Source organism: Delphinus delphis, chromosome 2 (assembly GCF_949987515.2).
Source record: "Delphinus delphis chromosome 2, mDelDel1.2, whole genome shotgun sequence".
Classification (NCBI taxonomy): Eukaryota; Metazoa; Chordata; class Mammalia; order Artiodactyla; family Delphinidae; genus Delphinus; species Delphinus delphis.
The window spans coordinates 169396196-169404874 of record NC_082684.1 but is presented as its reverse complement, the minus strand read 5'-3'; the positions used below and the strand labels follow the sequence as shown (position 1 = coordinate 169404874).

Genomic DNA, 8679 nt, shown 5'->3' with positions numbered 1-8679 from the left:
CTAGGACGCATTCCCTCCTTTAGTGTCTGAGCTTCAGGTCACCACTCCCCTTACCACCCTTTCGATCACTTCTGGAGGCTCTGGCCGAAGTGTTCATGGGCAGGTCAGCTGGCTGACCTCTTTCTAAACGCACACCCATCACTCAGGTCCCTTTTAATTTCCTCAGTGGGATCATCATAATTTTCATGCCTCATGTCAACAGAGTGAATGTTTTCTTGATTCTTGTTTTTTTTTTAACAAAAATTTCATGCTCTTTAAAATTTAATTGCACTTCTTGGACTAAAATTTTCCTTTTAGAAAATCTACTCAATATTCTGTAATAACCTATATGGGAAAAGAATCTGAAAAAGAATGGGTATATGTATATGTATAACTAGATCACTTTCCTGTACACCTGAAACTAACACAATATTGTAAATCAACACAATATTATAAATCAATTACACTCCAATATACAATAAAAATTAAAAAATTTAAGGGAATTCCCTGGCGGTCCAGTGGTTAGGACTCCGCACTCTCATTGCTGAGGGCCCAGGTTCAATCCCTGGTTGGGGAACTGAGATCCCACAAGCTGCATGGCGTGGCCAAAAAAATAAAAATAAATAAATAATGTGCATAACAAAAATTTTAAATGTGTTTATGAAAAAAGTTTCCTTTTTATTTTTTAACTGAGAGTATGGTTTTCTTCTGAACTATTCTTTTCCATTTATGCTCTATGATGTTTTTAAATCCCAAAAGTTGTTTTTTTATTTTGTTGTTTGATTGCTTTAATTATTTTTTTGTCTGTTGTTTCTCTTTGAAATGAGTTAGGCCTGGTGATTGCCAATAAACTGCATGGGTACCTTCTCCTTGGCTGGGCTCCAATTACTATCCACCTGATTGCTATTTTAATCCTCATTTCAGACCTGAAACTAAAGGGTTGAATGATTATCACAGCTCCTAGCCAACTTCTTAGTGTTTGTCATTGATTTTATGCAGTTCTGAAGGATAGATGAAAATACATATGTTCCTGCTTAGTTATGTGAATGTATGTGGGAGAATTTAGTTATAAATGATTTGAAGCACACTGTAACTTGTACATTCTTAAAAAGCAGAGCAAGAAAAAAGTACAGCCCATAAAAATAGAGCTACCATATGATCCAGGGATCCTACCCCTGGACACATATCTGGAGAAAATTATAATTTTGAAAAGATACATACACCCCAAAGTTCATAGCAGCACTATTTACAATAGCCAAGACATGGAAGCAACCTAAATGTCCATCGAAAGATGAATGGATAAAGAAGATGTGGTGTATACATATATATACACACACACAATGGAATATTACTGAGGCATAAAAATGAATGAAATAATGCCATTTGCAGCAACATGGATGGACCTAGAGATTATCATACTAAGTGAAGGAAGTCAAAGACAAATATCATATGATATTGCTTATATGTGGAATCTAAAAAAAATGATATAAATGAACTTATATACAAAACAGAAATAGACCCACAGACATAGAAAACAAACTTATGGTTACCAAAGGGGAAAGGGGGGAGGGATAAATTAGGAGTTTGGGAATAACATATACACACTACTATGTATAATACAGATAACCAACAAGGTCCTACTGTATAGCACATGGAACTATACTTAATATTTTGTAATAACCTATAAGGGAAAAGAATCTGAAAAAGAATATATATACACATACATATACATATATATAAAACTGAATCACTTTGCTATACACCTGAAACTAACACAACATTGTAAATCAACTATACTTCAATAAAAAAATGGTTTTCAAAAAAGAAAAAGTACAGCCCATGCCCAAACAGCACAGGCACCTCCTGTTATTTACCTTTTCCTTCCAATCCTAGTGTTCAAATGCAGGACTACTTCTATCCCTGATGGCTTTGCATCGGTGGGATGTGGTTTTAACATAAATGGAGAAAATCGTATACTAATGGACTATTAAGAAATGTGGGGCAGGAAATAAATAGCCTTGGGTGGGTAGAGACATAGGAAGCACTTTCTATACATGGTTAGTGAAGGCCCACATCCCTGAGGAGATGTGTAGCCTGTCAGGGTGTACAAGACCCCTTCGCCCTTCTCTAACCAGCCCCAGTATTTTGTCATTGGCTCTATCTCCACCTTGCAATGAGAAATCCTCATAGTTTCTGACAGAACAATGACCCAGTGCCCTAGTTTATATACGGTTGTAATCTGCCTTTCTTTACATATTGTCATGAGTATTTTCATTGGAAACTTTGGGAAGTGGTAGTCAGGGGCCACTAACAGCTCATCATCTTAATTAATAAATTAGCTTCTTTGTAAGTAGTCTTTAAGAAAAACCCCTTGTATTATTGAACAAAATTTATTTAACAAAAGGACAGGTGTGCATGATATGATGATTTGAAAGCAATCACATTGTTAAAACAGTTGTAGTTTTGTAATTAAAATCTAGAACTCACACTCTAAATGGTTCAAAACCAAGATATATTCAGGAACCTTTTGTGCCGGGGAGGACTGTCACCACCACCACTATCAACATCATCACGGACTTTCTCATTGATGCACATTTTATCACAACAGTTGTAAACATGTTATATTTACATGCTATTTAATTATCTCAAAATGATATCAGGTGGGTGCTATTATTATCCCTTCTTGACAGATGCAGCAAATGAGTTAAAGAGTAACAAAGTAAATTGATAAGCGTCATACAAGTGGATAGATCCAGCAGGTGACCTGTGCTCTAAGCTAGCATGACCGAGCAGGGACTTAGAAATGGTTATTAAGGGATGAATATTACTAAGTAAGACATTCTCAAACCAGGGAGGGCAGGTTAAAACGCTTATTCGGGGAGTTTTCTAAAAAACGTTTGTGCTGGGCTACCAAGCCTGCTCTACTCTGAGAATATTGCAGAGTCTGGTCATAGGGTAGGTGTGGGGATTTTTTTTTTAATGCTCCCAGGTGATTCTTCTTAACCCTTATTCTTTCCTAGTTAAAGCCATAGTCCTTTAAGAAAAGGACTTAACTGACCACTGGAGCAGTGCTTCTCATATTTAAACGAGCATCAACTCAGTGAATCAACTGAAAATTTTGATACAATGCAAAATCTAATTCATAAATTTGGGATGGGGCCAGAGACTCTGCATTCCTAAAAACTTCTAAGCAATATCGCTGCTGCCCGTCCAACGACCACTCTGAGTAGCAAGGATCTAGATTGCTTGAAACTTGGCTGCTAATCTGGACCAATTACTATTGTATCATCAATGTAATGGACCAGAATAACATTATGTGAGATATTAAGGTGATCATGTTCAACACTATACTCAGTTGCGTTATCTAGTTATATAGTTGTTCTTATATTATTTTAATAGGTACACTTTTTATCTGAACCTTTAAAAGAATCTTGTTACATTCCTTTTTCTCACTTAAAATTTTAACTGAACTTTGTTTTGCATGATGATTTGATTTGAGTTCTATTTTTTTGTGTATCTTAGTAGAGAGTGGTCTCAAAGGGTTGAATCTAAATGATGACTGGTATTGCATTCACTTATATGATGGTATTATTTCTTTAATTTGGGGACTAAAATTTTATTTTTGTGAAATATAGATAATTTGGAAATGGCATGGTTTGAACTGCTATTAACTCCTTAAAAGCATGTATATTAATATTTATTGTCTGCATTACCTGGAAATTCAAACTGCATGGAAATAATTAGTCTATAGGTTTGAAGAACAACCTTAACTATCAATAGACTTTCAAATATGCAAAAAGATACTGTGCAGAATATTGGTAAGCGACATTTCCATTGCTATCAATGACATCTATCAACATTTCCGTTTCTATCAACCTTTATAATGTAAAGGTTGATTTTGCAAAGAATCAACTGATTAAAAAATTGGGACCGTTTGCATTTCTTTCAAGTTTCTGAAGAGTTGGTGATTCCCGGTGTTCTGGAAGCACTGCCACATCACGCAGGGCTCTGCACTAGAAACAACGTGGCCCTGACCACTCTTCATGTTTGGATTTTGATTTTCCTCCAATGGCCCTCCTCCGTTGTTGCCCATATTTTTAAAACTGGCTCCTTAGACTTCCAGTCAGTTCTAGGAAATCCATGATATTCATCCCATAAATTAAGTTTCTGTTTAGAACAACTAGATTCTCTTTCTGTTTGCCAATCAGGCATCTTAGAACGGCTTCAGCTGGGTCATTTGGGCTTGTTTCTTGTAACCAAAGAACTTTCACTTTGGCAGCCCTTTGGACTTCTGTCAAATAAAAACACCACAATGAACGGAAAGCCAGACACTCCTCTCACATTTTTTCCAAATTTCCAAAAGATTATAGAGCAGTAGTTCTTTAACTTTTGTGGGGGGCGGGGCTCATAAAAATTATCTAAGGTTACTATAGACCCGCTTTCCAAAAACATTTACATCCAAACATAAACACAAAATTTTATGTACAATTTTAGGTAGTTTACAAAACTCCTGAGACAGAGCAATGGATTCGTGTGAAATGTTATAAAATGCTTTAAAGAAAAATTTAAAGAAATAGAGAATTATTTGTTTAGGATTTATCTTGTATTTCCCAGACTCTTGTCCAAGAACTGATAATGTATACAGACTCCTTCTTGTCTGTCACAAATAGCTGCTTCTGATATTGGTTTACACTTACAGCTAAGGTCTTTCATACTGGCTTCTGAGTTTGTACTCCCTGCTCACAATTATAATTCCAGTTCTTTAAATTAGAACTTCTAATTTAGAGTTAGGTACATGACCAACAACTCATTAGATATTCCGTTTTTCTTCATTTCAAGGAATTCTGGATTTATGAAGTAAATTTACTCACCATGGAATTTACATAATATGGGATTCTAGCGGCAGAATGATCAGGGATCAGGTAGCGTGTGCCTGAGTGTAGGCAGGAGGATTAACAAATGGTATCCCCAAAACATCATATCTGATTCCATGATAAACCTCTGTCTAATGTGCAAGTTGACAGGCAATCACTCAATGTTAAAGGTTTAACTTTTTCTTTACACGCTGAATCTTACTCACTTTTTCTCATTTACTCAAATATTTTTCAGAAAGGGAAACTAATCCTCACAAAAGAAGCAAAGCTAATTGAAAAACACTCTCAGTTTTTAAAGTAACTCATCACAATGCTTCTTCATTGGCAGGTGTTTCTAAGAAACTGAGAGCAATTCTTACACAATATCTTGCTCAGTTTAAATCGAATGCTTATTGGAGGCCATTGGTTTACAGAATACCCTAACCAGTTTCACTGCAAGGCCCCCTTCCTCCTTCAAGGCTCTCCAGGACAGATTAACTGTGCCTGTTATGTGCCTCATCAACCCTCAATAACCTCTGCCCCTCAGCTTGGTTTAGTGCCACAGATGCATTTAGCCATAAAAACGGGCAAAGGAGCAAGGAGGAGAGGGCACAAAGGTAAAATGGAGAGGTGGACACACGAAGGAGGAAAGAAATGCAGAGAGACAAAAGGAATGAAGACATGTAAGAAACAGACAACGCCATTTTTCACACTTCTTACTCACGCTCCTCTTTTCCACTTGGCAAGGTCTGTTAATTAAATCGTGGTATATGCGCTGTAATAAGGCAGTTTGTGACAGACGTGAGAGGGAGCAGATGGCCCCCGCCCAACATAACATGGCAGGCAGGCTTCTGACGCTGGATGTCAGGCCGTTATGAGCTCGGCTGACTTTCACTTGCTGTTTTTCTACCTTCTTTATTCTTCCCTTAACTGTTGAGCAAGTCCTGTGTTCTTAGCACTGGTGGTATGGTAATTAGAAAGCAGATATAAAACCCTGACCTTGTGGAACATGTTTCTGGTGATGAAGAAGTATTACCAACAAAGTTAAAATACAAACTCTGTCAGATGGTGAAAACTTTATGTAGAAAAAATATATAGCAGGAGGAGACTTCCCTGGTGGTCCAGTGGCTAAGGCTCCGCGCTCCCGATGCAGGGGGCCTGGGTTCCATCCCTGGTCAGGGAACTAGATCCCACGTGCCGCAACTAAGAGCCCGGATATGCTGCAACTAAAGTTCCCGCATGCCGCAACCAAGATCCCACATGCTGCAACTAAGATCTGGTGCAGCCAAATCAATCAATCAATCAGTCAATCGATATTAAAAAAAATATAGCAGGGGAAGGAAGATTGAAAGTTTGGGGAGAGAAAGATTGCTACCTTATATGGAATAAACAGACTATGCCTCATCAATAAAGTAATATTTAAGCTTAGATCTAAGGGAGGTGGTGGAATAAGCCATCTGGACATCTAGGAACAGAACTATAAGCAGAGAGGCAGTGAGTGCAAAGGCCCTGAGGTAGAACCATATGAGTTGTTTTTGCAGAAAACTGGAGCCAGTATGTTTGAACAGCATGGGCTGGGGGAGAGTATTAGTGGATAAGCTAAGATGATCAGCAGGACTGGTTGCCACAAAACCCAATGCTTTAAGCCAATTTATATTTAGCCTCTAAGATGTGCTGCTTATCAGATGAAATTTGTTAGTATTTAAAGAGGAGAATAGTGAGGAGATTGCAAATAATGCAAATTAATGCAAATATACCAAACCACACAGATCGACTAAATTGCACTAAGTGAAACAAGAGTTCAGATGGCTCCTAGGTTCAACTTTGTTGTTCATTAACTGTATAATTATTGACTAAATCCCTGATGTCTAAACCACACTTCTTGACAGGCTTGAGCTCTTGGTTCTGGGATTTGGGGTTGGGGCTGAGTTCAGGTTTACACAAAGCTGGAAAGAAAGCTTCTGAGAATGAGATCCTAAAAGGTCAATAAACAGCATCCCAGGGACAAAAAGAGCTAAACCAGGTAGTGGTGACAACGGAATTATCAATATGATAATGAAGGTTCAAATGTGAAATATCAGGACAGATTTTTGGTTAATGCAGACCAGAGTTACAAGGCTGAAGATTGGTTGAAGGTAGGACACAAAAGCAGAGATGGATTGCCTGTGTTTTCTCAGCCATTGAAGCAAAGCAGCAAGAGATTTCACACATTTCCTGAGATCTTAACAACGTGTTGGGAGGAGCTGTAAAGGAAACTAAGCCATTTTGGAGAACAATTTCACTGTACTTCAGTTCCTTAAATATGAATTAAAATAGAGTCCCTTCCAGATACAAATTTACCAAACTATACTAAATTCTTGGAGTAAATTAATAGATTTACAGTCTTAGAAATGAACCACTGCCCAGAGGAAATCATTTATTCCTTAGAAGAGTCACCATAATCACATACACAGATTAAAAACCAATTTGTGTGTGTGTATCAAGTGCTGTCTAGAATGAAGTCAGTTTAACAACAATATTTAAATACCAATTCTTGGAAATAGAAGAAAAAATAAAATAGTCCACTAATCTGGAGTTTGCAGTTTAAATGGTATATTATACTTTTTAAGAGAAAGAAATGGGCAAATGGTTTTATAGTCTAAAACCTTTATGTTTGTATCTTTAAACATATAAGATGTAGGACTCATAAAAGAGGTACACAGTGTATATGTGCAGTTTAAAGAATGGAATAAAATGTCACTGGGAATGTGCCAACCACCTTATGGCGATGATTTGAGAAAGCGTTTGGAGTCCCCGTGGGCTCCTTTCAGACTGTACCCCTACATGCCTCATCTCCACTAATGGTGAGAACCATACAGCATTTAGTCTGAACAAGAGAGAACAAACATGTAGAGCAATTCAAACTGAACTACCCATATATAATCTGAAACAGGTACAATTATTACCCCATTTTTAGATGAGGAAACTGAGGCACAGAGATGTAGGGCAACTGACCAAGGTCACACAGTGACTTAGTGGCAGATCTGGAACCAGAGCAGTTTAATTCCTGAGTCTGTGCTTGAAACCACTATATTTTCCTGTCTCTGTAATCATTCACCATTAATGCTACTTTCTCTTCTTCGCAGAAGTGTATCCCCAAACAAAATAATGATTAATTTGGCCTATTTTTAATATTATGCAAATGGAAACATGCTGGATGATTTTCTTTACTTGCGTTTATCGCTCAGTCATTGGTTTCCTCAGATGCATCAGAGCGGTTCCTTAAAACTCTAGTCCTTTCATCTTTACCACTAGATGTTATTCCATTGTGTGAATAGTCCACGTGTTCTTCATTCATTCTATTGTTGATGTGCGTCTGGGCTGCTTACACACAGATTCTAATATAGGCAATGCTGATGTGCACACTCGTGCACTTGTGCGCACGTCTTGAACACGCATTGTTTTTCCTGGTTATTCTAGAACTGAAAGTTTAATTCTGGGGTACCTATCTTCACCTTTTCTAGATAATGCCAGATTGTCTTCCACAATGCTATGCCAATTCACACAGCCTTTGTCCGTGCGTGAGAGATGTCATTGCTCCGAACACTCATCAAAACTTTCTGTCAGCCTAATACATGTGAGTTTGTTTCTCTTTGTGGTTTCATTTTCCTGTCCTTGATTATAAATTGACTTGAGGAAATTTTCATATCTTTATTAGCCATTTCTTTGTCCTCTGCTATGAAATGACTATGTTTTCATTGGGTTTATATTTTTTTAATAGATTCAAAGAAATTCTTTGATTTCTTTGATCCAAGTACTAAACTGTAATTGGTTACATGTATCGTAATTATGTTCTTGTAGTTTGTTC

At 37.3% G+C, this 8679-nt stretch overlaps 1 non-coding gene across 1 annotated transcript; it reads left to right on the top strand.

The window, feature by feature from the left end:
* Positions 1–483: 483 nt before the first annotated feature.
* TRNAE-CUC (transfer RNA glutamic acid (anticodon CUC)) lies at positions 484–556 on the top strand. The gene has a single exon. It is a non-coding gene; the product is annotated as a tRNA-Glu (tRNA).
* Positions 557–8679: the final 8123 nt, after the last annotated feature.